We start from the raw sequence: 10,581 nt of genomic DNA, 5'->3' as shown, positions 1-10,581 counted from the left end.
CATATGCATTTCGGTTAATTGAAATTTCTGTCACGTGTCAATTGGGCGCCTCATATAGTTTTTTTTACAAATTCTTAGTAGGATGTATGAAATCCGAACAAAAAATGATCAATTTGGCTTGCTTGTTACTCAGGGGTTTTAAGTAAATCTAATGAATTTTTGCAAAATTCGTTCCCCATATTGGATCCGACATTCTGAATTTTGAAAGTCTGACTTCAGATTTGTAACCAGCGACCCCAAAAACCCCCAAGTAACAAACAAACCAAATTGATAAGTTTTTTTTTGTATAAATTCTGGTTAATTTAAATTCTATTAAACATTAATTCGAAAAACAAAAATTCGAATAATGTAAAATTCTATAAAATGAAATTTCTAAATGATTCACATTATGGAATAATAATGCGCCCCACGTTTTCTAATATAATAAAATTGAATAAAGTGTTTTTTTTCACAAAAATAAGTAACGTAAAAATAGTATGGCTTCTAATGCAAGATTGTCTATATACCATGAGATTTTTCTGCTAACGCTATGAGCTTTCAATATGAGAGCCCTATACTTTTTGATCTGATAGTAGTAGTAATAATATTTCTGTTTTCACATTCAGCGAAGTTCAGTTGTTATTTTTAGAATTCTGTAAGAAGAAATTCTAAAATGATTAGAAGATACGAATTTAACTCGAGAACTCCTATATTCTTCTACATTGATACGACTTCAGTTTATTTAGGACACGTCAATATTCATCTATCTTCTTGCTTTAAAAGTATTGATGAAATTGTTATTTTTATTTTACCTTTTAGCTACTCTATTTTTATATTATCAATTAATAAACTTACATTAGTCTTTTTGTACACATAATTAAATAACTGCCGCTCGTGCGAATTTTATTCTGTAAAATATTATTTTTGCAGAATAGCAATTTAAAATAATCTTAATTTTGCAGAATTTTAATTTTGTAGAATATTCAATTGTTTGAATTTTCATTTTACAGAATAAATTATTAACTGATTATCAGTGTTGCTAAATTTTTATTTAGACGAAAATTAATTAGCCAACCTTGTGGAAAAATCTTGGGGAACTGACAGGGTCCTTGCCAGACCGTCGGCTGTATATCTAGGCACTGAATAGACCGTCTCATCATGGCGCTACTCAGAATGCACTGTAAAAACAAATGTGTTATAATGCGCATAGCTATGCACTTGAAAGTGCATAAAAATAGTGAAATAAGAAAAAATATAGAGCCGCTCTTTTTAGCAGGTAGGTGGCAGCACTCTTTTTTTCTTTTCTTTAAATTTTTTCTGTATTTTTTTTAACAAAAAGGAAAACTCTTATTTGTTAAACGGAAATATTAGTAAAATAAATGTATTATTTTATCAAAAAAATTAATATTTAAAAAAAGTTGAAATAAATTAATTTTAAACGGAAATAATGTTCCTAAGAAAGTTTTAAGAAAAAAGTTTTCTTAAGTATATTACTGTATTAAAGGATGAAAAAACTTGAAAAAAATTTGTAATAGATATATAACAGTTGAACTAATTGAAAATTTTTTTTTATTTTTTTCATTTTTCTTTAATTTCAGTATTTTGTCTCGCATTTGAAAAAAAATAGACTTAAAAATCATACTAAATTTTTTTCTTATTCCTTATGACTCCCATAACAGAAATTGACTTGAATTTTTGATTTTTGTCAATTTGGTTAATAAATACAAGCTGTCATCATTTACCTTAAAAATGTGAAAACTCAGGGTAAATGGGAACAGCTTGTTATTATTAACCAAATTGACAAAAATCAAAAATTCAAGTGAATTTCTGTTATAGGAGTCATATGGAATAAAAAAAATTTTTGTATGATTTTTAAGTCTGTTTTCTTTGAAATGCGAGACAAAATATTGAAACAGTTTGACTTTGATATTTAAGTTTTTATGCATTGAGCCATAACTTGAATTATCTTTCTGCCAATTGTTGAAATTTTAAAACTGTAAATAAAGCTCCAGAACCTCTAGTCACCATTTACCCCAACTGACTCTATCATTTTATCAAAAAATTAATATTTTTGATAAAACAATTTTTTTTTCGTGAATATTTCCTTTAAAAAATGATATTTTTTCAGACATATTTTTGAAAAAATAATTTATATTTTAAAGATATTTTAGATAAAAAAATATTAAATTTTTTAATTAATAATTCCTTCAAAAATTAATTTTTTTATCAATATTTTGGATAAATTTATGAGTTTTTGTGGATGTTTTCTTATATATTTAAACCTTCGAAATATAATTTTTTATTGAAAATAAATAAAATTTAATAATAAAATAAACATCATATACTCCCTTCTGAAATTTTCCTATTGCGTGCAATCTGGAGTCCACAATTCTTATCAAAAACAAAATTTTTTCTTCAATCGTACATTCTGTATAAATAAATGTTTTTTTTAAAGTCGAATTTAACATTTTGGTTTAAGAAAAAGTAAGTTTTTTTTGGCAAAAATTAAATTTTTTTTTAAAGTGATGTAAAATTTTTAATTTTCACTTTCTATCGAAATCTTTTAATTCATACACTAAAAAAAATGTTGCCGAGAAATTCAACTACCATTGGGTAGTTGACTAGAAAGTAGTTAAAATAACTACTTTTTTAGTTAATCTAATCATGTTGATGTAGTTAATGTAACTATTTTTAAGAAGTTAATAAGTAATAGTTTTACTATTACTAATTACGTAAAATTATTTTATTATTTTATATTTTTATTTACTTATTAACTTCTTAAAAATAGTTACATTAACTACATCAACATGATTAGATTAACTAAAAAAGTAGTTATTTTAACTACTTTCTAGTCAACTACCCAATGGTAGTTGAATTTCTCGGCAACATTTTTTTTAGTGTATGAATTAAAAGATTTCAATAGAAAGTGAAAATTAAAAATTTTACATCACTTTAAAAAAAATTTAATTTTTGCCAAAAAAAAACTTACTTTTTACGTATTTTACGTAAATATGTAGTTAAAGTACAACTACAGGTCGGTAGTAAAATTAACTTTCTTAAGGTAGTAAAAACAAGTGGAATTGTAGTCAACTCAAAATTTGAAGAGTAGTAAATCCAACTACTATTCACCAGTTATATGAAATGTAGTAAAAGGAATTATTTTCTTTAATTAATATAACTGCTTTGTGAGTAGTAAATTTTTTATTAATTTCTATGATTTTATAGGCTTCAATAATATACTTGTTGTAGAATTAACAAATCGTCTGTAATTAAAATACTTTAAGTAGTAGATTTTTACTATTTTAATTAATTCGATAAACTTAAAGAAGATTTTTGATGTAGAATTTAGAAATCGTTTCCAGTTAAAACTACTACTTTAAGTAGTAGATTTTACTACTCAAAGTGGTACAATAGGCTTTAAGAACATTTTTGTTGTAGAATTAACAAATCCTTTGTGATTACAACTACTACTTTAATTAATTCAATAAGCTTGAAAAACGTTTTTGATGTAAAATTTACAAATCGTTTCCAATTAAAACTACTACTTTCAGTAGTAGCTTTTACTACTTAAAGTGGTTCAATAGTCTTTAAGAACATTTATGTCGTAGAATTAAAAAATCCTTTGCAATTAAAACTATCACTTTAAGTAGTAGATTTTACTGCACTATGCAATTAAACAACTTATAATATAATTAAAAGATGAAAAATTTACAAGTCAAAACTTAAAAAGGATAGTTATAGCAACTAATAAAAGTAGTAAAAATGACTACTTTAAATAGTTAAATTACCAATTGGACAAGCAGAAAGTAGTCTTCGAGTAGTTTGCAAACTGTCGTAGCAAGCGTGCGTGGTTAGTCGGTTAAGGTATCGGATAGCAAGCGTTGGGGTCGAGGGTTCAATTCCCGTCGGTTAGAAATTTTCTCTGTTAGGTACATAATCGTTAGGGCATAAAATAAGCGTCAGTATAGGAGAGAGGATGAAAAAGTTCATTCTACTGATAATAAACAATTATAAATAAAAAATAATTTTATTTTCCTATTTTAAGTAGTAAAATCTACTACTTAAAGTAGTAGTTTTAATTGCAAAAGATTTATTAATTCTACAAAAAAATGTTCTTAAAGCCTATTGAACCACTTTCAGTAGTAAAATCTACTACTTACATCTTGAGTTGTTTTAACATTTTTAAATTGAGTTAATACAATCACAAAATGTCATTCTACCAATTACATTTTTAATTGGTTTAACTATTTTTATATAGTTAATAGAACAGTTTAAATTCAGTTGAGTACCTATTGTACTACTCAGAGTATTTAAAAAGTAGTAAAACCTACTAGTTTTTTTTCAGTGTATACAAGGTAATAATGTACGATCGAAGAAAAAATTTTGTTTTTGATAAGAATTGTGGACCCTAGATTGGGAAAATGCAGTGGGAAAATTTCAGCAGCAAGGAGTTATATACATACCCAGGTGCGAATTTAGGCTGGCTGCCAGAGTTGGATGGTTGGGCCTAGGTTGGCCTAACTTTGGCAAGCGAAGTTTGGTAACCAAAGTTGGTCCAACCTGGGTATTTACAAGTAACCAAGGTCGGGCCAACTTTGCATGCCAACTATGGCATGCTGAGTAAAGCCAACCGTTGGCCCAACTTAAACCAGAGTTGGGCCAACCGTCGGCAAAACTTCGGGAAACGTAGTTTAAAAGACTTAAACGCTATGGTTGGACAAACTCTGGGTGATGGTTGGCCCGACCGTCGTCAAAACTTCGGCAAACGTAGTTTAAAAGACTTAAATGCTTCGGTTGGCCAAACTCTGGGTGATGGTTGGCCCGACCGTCGTCAAAACTTCGGCAAACGTAGTTTAAAAGACTTAAACGCTATGGTTGGCCAAACTCTGGGTGAAGGTTGGCCCGACCATCGTCAAAAGTTCGGCAAATGTAGTTTAAAAGACTTAAACGCTATGGTTGGTCAAACTCTGGGTGAAGGTTGGACTAACCGTCGGCAAAACTACGGGAGACATACTTTAAAAGACTCAAAAAGTTTGGTTGGCCAAACTTTGGGTGTAGGTTGGCCCAATGGTAGGAAAGTTGGTCCGGCTATATGACATTTATTTTATTATTAAATTTTATTTTTTTTAATGAAAAAATTATTACTTTTACAGTGTGTTCATATTATGTGATTATTTCTTTCATTGAAACGTCCACTACACTTAAAGTTAATTGAACTGCTTATTTTAATACAAAATCTTCAATAAATTAAACATAGGTACCATTATTTCCGTTTAAAATTAATTTTTTTCAACTTTTTTGTATAAAAAAAATTTTTTTTTTCACAACAAATTTTTTATTAAAATATTAATTTTTTGATAAAATAATACATTTATTTTACTAATATTTCCGTTTAACAAATAAGAGTTTTGCTTTTGTTAAAAAAAATACAGAAAAAATTTAAAGAAAAGAAAAAAAGAGTGCTGCCACCTACCTGCTAAAAAGAGCGGCTCTATATTGATTTTATCGACAATTGTTGATAATAAACTGTAATTAATTAAATTAATAAAAACATTTAATTTTTATAATTATTTAACAATAATCATCTTAAAATGTATATAACTTATTGATTTTAATAATTAAATTATTAATTTAATCATTTTTTACACATTTTAGACAAAATTTCAACCGCAACCTCGTGTTCCACGATTGCTAAGCGAATTTCGTGGAGCATTCGCAACATACAATTCGCCAGGGCTAAAAAAATGTTGAAACAGTTTTCTTCAATTTTTGATGCTTTCACGTTTAAATTTATTAAACTTTTTACAAACATCGTATTCACTGTAAATTATTTATTATTTTCATATTGAACAGAAAAAACACAACAAAATTTCTTCACTATTACTTCTAAATAAATTGATGAGCGAATTATTTTCGATGCACAAAAAAATGTCCAATTGTCATTATAATAGAAAACACACCTACCGACTATTAAGTAATGCAAAACGGATTTTAGAATTAAGTGGAATTAATTTCGTTGTCCATCTATCTTATTTCGATGACTTCGAAAAAGTGGAAAAATAAAGTATAAAATGGAATTAAAATTTTTTGATTCCCTATACGAATATGAGATAACTTTAATTTTTTTCTATTCCAGGCTTCTTGCCGGGCACTAAAAGTGCAAGACAACTTAATATTCCTTTCGATAGGTACACGCATGATTATAGTAACTTACGTTCAATATTAAATATCCCCTTGGTCTCCTCAAGATTTTTTTATGCGGATATAAGTTTCTTGTACAGACTTTTAAACGGAATTATTCAGTGTCCTTCTCTTTTATCATTAATAAATCTGTCCGTTCCAGTAAGATTAACAAGAAATTACTTTTTTTTTTTCATTAGCAATTCATAGGACTAACTATGAAAACAATGCTTTAATCGATAGACTTAGTAGAGAAGCTAATTCCATTTCAAGTGAAATAGATCTAAATGATAATAATTTTACAAGATTCACCCCGGCATTATGTAGATTAATACTAAATTCTAACTACAATGCACCAACCTAGTTATAATTATATTTTTTATATGAGGCAAAATTCCTGAAGTGATCCAACTTTAACATTGAAGGTTTTCGAATCAGGCTGAAATTTGCACAAACTTTAGTACTATGAGTGAGTACTTCACCCACAAATTATTATTAAGTTTTATGCAAAACTGTAGAGGGGGGAGGGGGTTCAAGTTTGTCATCAAATGTGAACAGTTGATTTTTTAAAAAATCGTAACTTCTATATAAACAGATGGAAAAAATTTTGACCTATATGTTTTCGAAATGTTTTTTTGTGCTCTTTCGAATGATAAAATTTTTTTTTTTTTAAATACAAAATTTACCCCTTTTTTTGAAAAAAAAATAATATTTTTGATTTTTTCTTTCAAAAAGGCATTTTTTTTTACTCTGAAAATGAAGCTTAAGATATATACTTTTAATACCAAAAAAACTAAAATGACTTTTTTTTGTTTGAGATATTAATTAATTAATTAATTAATTAATGTTTATAAAAAATTAAATATATTAAAAACAAATAAAGTTATCGTAATTCTAAACTTACCAATTGAAAGTTAAGGTAATTCCGCATCCAACGAGCCCTATATGAAATATTTTGGATAAGTATATTGTTAATAAACAATTGCAATGTTAACTAATTGTTTATTAACAAACTACTTATACAAAAAACTTCATATAGGACTCGTTGGATGCGGAATTACGTTAACTTTCAATTGCGAATTTCAGAATTACGGTAACTTTATTTGTTTGTAAAATATTCCATTTGTTATAAACATTAATTAATTAATTAATTAATATCTCGAAAACAAAAAAAAACGTCATTTTAGTTTTTTTGGTATTAAAAGTATATATCTTAAGCTTCATTTTAAGAGTTAAAAAAAGGTGCCTTTTTGAAAGAAAAAATCAAAAATATTATTGTTTTTCAAAAAAAGGGGTAAATTTTGTATTTAAAAAAATAGTTATTTATAATACAAGTGCGTAAAGTGAGTGATTATACGAGTGTGACGTTTGCAGCACGAGGCGAAGCCGAGTGATGCAATTCACACTCGTATAATCAGATTTACGCACGTGTATCATACAACATTTTTTGCAACACCCACCTCTAAAGTCAAGTACCTATTATGAAGAATTCCAACTCTCTATTAGAATAATTTCGATTGTATAGAATTAAAAAAATCAATTGAAGATCAGGAAAAATATCATTATAAGCAGGAGTGTATGAATTTAAAAGTAAAGTTCGTTTTTTAATTTTGTGGTTTTGTATGGTCTAAAACAATCCTTATATTATGTGAGAGAAATTTCGGTGCGTAAAGTAAATTTCAGTGTGTAAAGTAATATTTCAGTGCGTAAAGTAAATTTCAGTGCGTAAAGTGAATCACTTTACACACCGTTTGAAAAAGAGCTTCTTTACACACACTTTTCGGTGTGTAAAATTTAACTTTAGAGGTTAGTGTTGCAAAAAAAAATTTTATCATTCGAAAGAGCACAAAAAAACATTTCGAAAACATATAGGTCAAAATTTTTTCCATCTGTTTATATAGAAGTTACGATTTTTTAAAAAATCAACTGTTCACATTTGATGAAAAACTTGAACCCCCTCCCCCCTCTACAGTTTTGCATAAAACTTAATAATAATTTGTGGGTGAAGTACTCACTCATAGTACTAAAGTTTGTGCAAATTTCAGCCCGATTCGAAAACCTTCAATGTTAAAGTTGGATCACTTCAGGAATTTTGCCTCATATACATATTTGTATCTAGTTTATAATAAGTACTATTGTACGAAAGGGCATGTCCCGTTAACTCAATAAGTGAAATGAAATAAAGTCTGTGCTATTGACATATTTGTAAGTTATTTAATCCAACTTTTTGACATTTAACATTTTCCAAATTGTTTAATAATTTCTATGTATTAAATCTTAAAAAATATCCTGCAATTTTAGATCACAAATAGGAGAATGTGAGGTAAAATCGAGTAGTATCACATGAGTATATAAAACAAGGAATGTATGTATGTATATTAACAACAAATTTGTTCAATTATTTTTTAAGAGACTTAAGTTTACAAAAATTTATAATGTTTAATAAATTTAATTAAAATAAATTAATCATAAGAAAAGGAATTCAATTTTACATAATTTTAGTCCCATCTCTATTTTCTGTTTTCTATGATAACAAATAATAATTAATAATAAACAATGTTTTAGTCTGAAACAATATGTACAAAAATATTGTGTTTTTAGACACCCAGGTGCGAATTGTCGGTCGGGCCATAGTCGGGCCAACCATGTGAATGTTCGGTCCGACTTTGGCAGCCGATGGTCGGCCGAACTAGCGAATTGATAACATCCGCCGACCAATGGCTGACAAAGTTGGACCGACCATTGGTACCAAAGACGGACCATCCATGGACGCCAAAGTTTTGCCGACCATGTCGGTAAACAATGAAAGTCGGCTTCACATTGGCAACCTTTGTTGGCCCAACTTTGTTAGCCGATGGTCGGCGGATGTTATCAATTCGCTAGTTCGGCCGACCACTGGCTACCAAAGACGGACCATCCATGGACGCCAAAGTTTTGCCGACCATTTCGGCAAACAATGAAGGTCGGCTTCACATTGGTAACCATTGTTGGCCCACCTTTGGTAGAAATGGTTGGACCGACCAATGGCTAAAAGAGTCGGGCCAACTATGGCTGCCAAAGTTAGGCCGACCTTTGGAAAAAATGTAAAAATTATTAATTATATAATTAACATATATTGGGTATAGTCTGAAATTCATCATTTATTTATTGCATACACATTAACACTTAAGACAATCTTATACATACATACATACATTTTAAAAATATTTATCGCTCGCATGGATCGAACCCGCAACCTAACGCACCGAAGTCTAACACGCTATCCATTACGCCACGCTTACATGAAAGTCTAAGGACAAAAATGATTTCATAAGCTCCAACTTCAGAAAAATCCAGTTTGTAATTCATGATGAAAAATAAATCAGATAATCCTTGTAATTTTTTAGTTAATCCATTTTAGTTAAATAAAATGTCACAAAAATTTTTTATTTTGGCCATGAATGTAAAGAAATTTACTTTACGAATATGATGGTCGGCCCAACTGCGGGACACTAAAGGGCCGGCTTTCTCTTCATAAAATTTAATTATTATTATTTTTATTGTTTTTACTAATTGAAATAATTATAATAAAAAAATATAATAATAATAATTAGATATAACTAACAATCATTATTATTAAGATTATTATCATATAAAATTAGAATATTGAAGAATATTAAACAGTATAAAAACAAGATTGTCCATAAGAACGATTTTTTGTGACTTAAAAATACGATTTTTAAAAACTAAAAATTCTACTTAATTCTTCTATCAGTTAGTAAAAAGAAATTGTCAGTTCAGAATGAGTATTAGGTATAAATTCTAATTTATTTTTATATTAATAACTAAAATCAGCTTCAATTTAACAAATATTTTTATTTTTAATGAAAAGGGATTTTACATTACTCCACTACTAATCTCCGGTCTTTTCGACCTCCTTCACGGTCCCCAGCATTAGACAACCAAGTGCTGAGGTCAGTTAAAATTTGGGTGCCATTGGCGTCCTTGAACGAATCCAATATTACATCTGGAATAAACATTTTTTTTGAGAATTTTTGGTGATTTAAATTTTATCAAAAAAATTGAATTAATTTATTTTGAATAAGTATAATCATTTCAAAACTAAATTTCAATTTTTTAAAATCCTATTATTTATTCTTAATAAATCTAAATTTGAATTTTAATTATAAACGGATTGTTTTAGAAGAAAAACGTTTTAACAGAAACAAATTTCAGAATGCCTCAGAATTACTTAATAAAATGGATTCAATATCAATCTGAACCTACCGTTAGGGGGAAAATTATATGTGATATGAAAATTTCAATAAAGGGACCTACCACGCATAGTAGTAAAAATGAAGGTGTCTTTAAATGACTTTTTATTATGCCCTTGGCCACCAGCACTGTACTTTTCCTGCACAGATTTTCTTATCAGCCCGCTAA

The sequence above is a fragment of the Leptopilina boulardi genome, unplaced genomic scaffold (assembly GCF_019393585.1).
Source record: "Leptopilina boulardi isolate dan_hultmark-lab unplaced genomic scaffold, ZJU_Lbou_2.1 LbouV2_292, whole genome shotgun sequence".
NCBI lineage: Eukaryota > Metazoa > Arthropoda > Insecta > Hymenoptera > Figitidae > Leptopilina > Leptopilina boulardi.
This window is presented reverse-complemented; position numbering follows the sequence as displayed.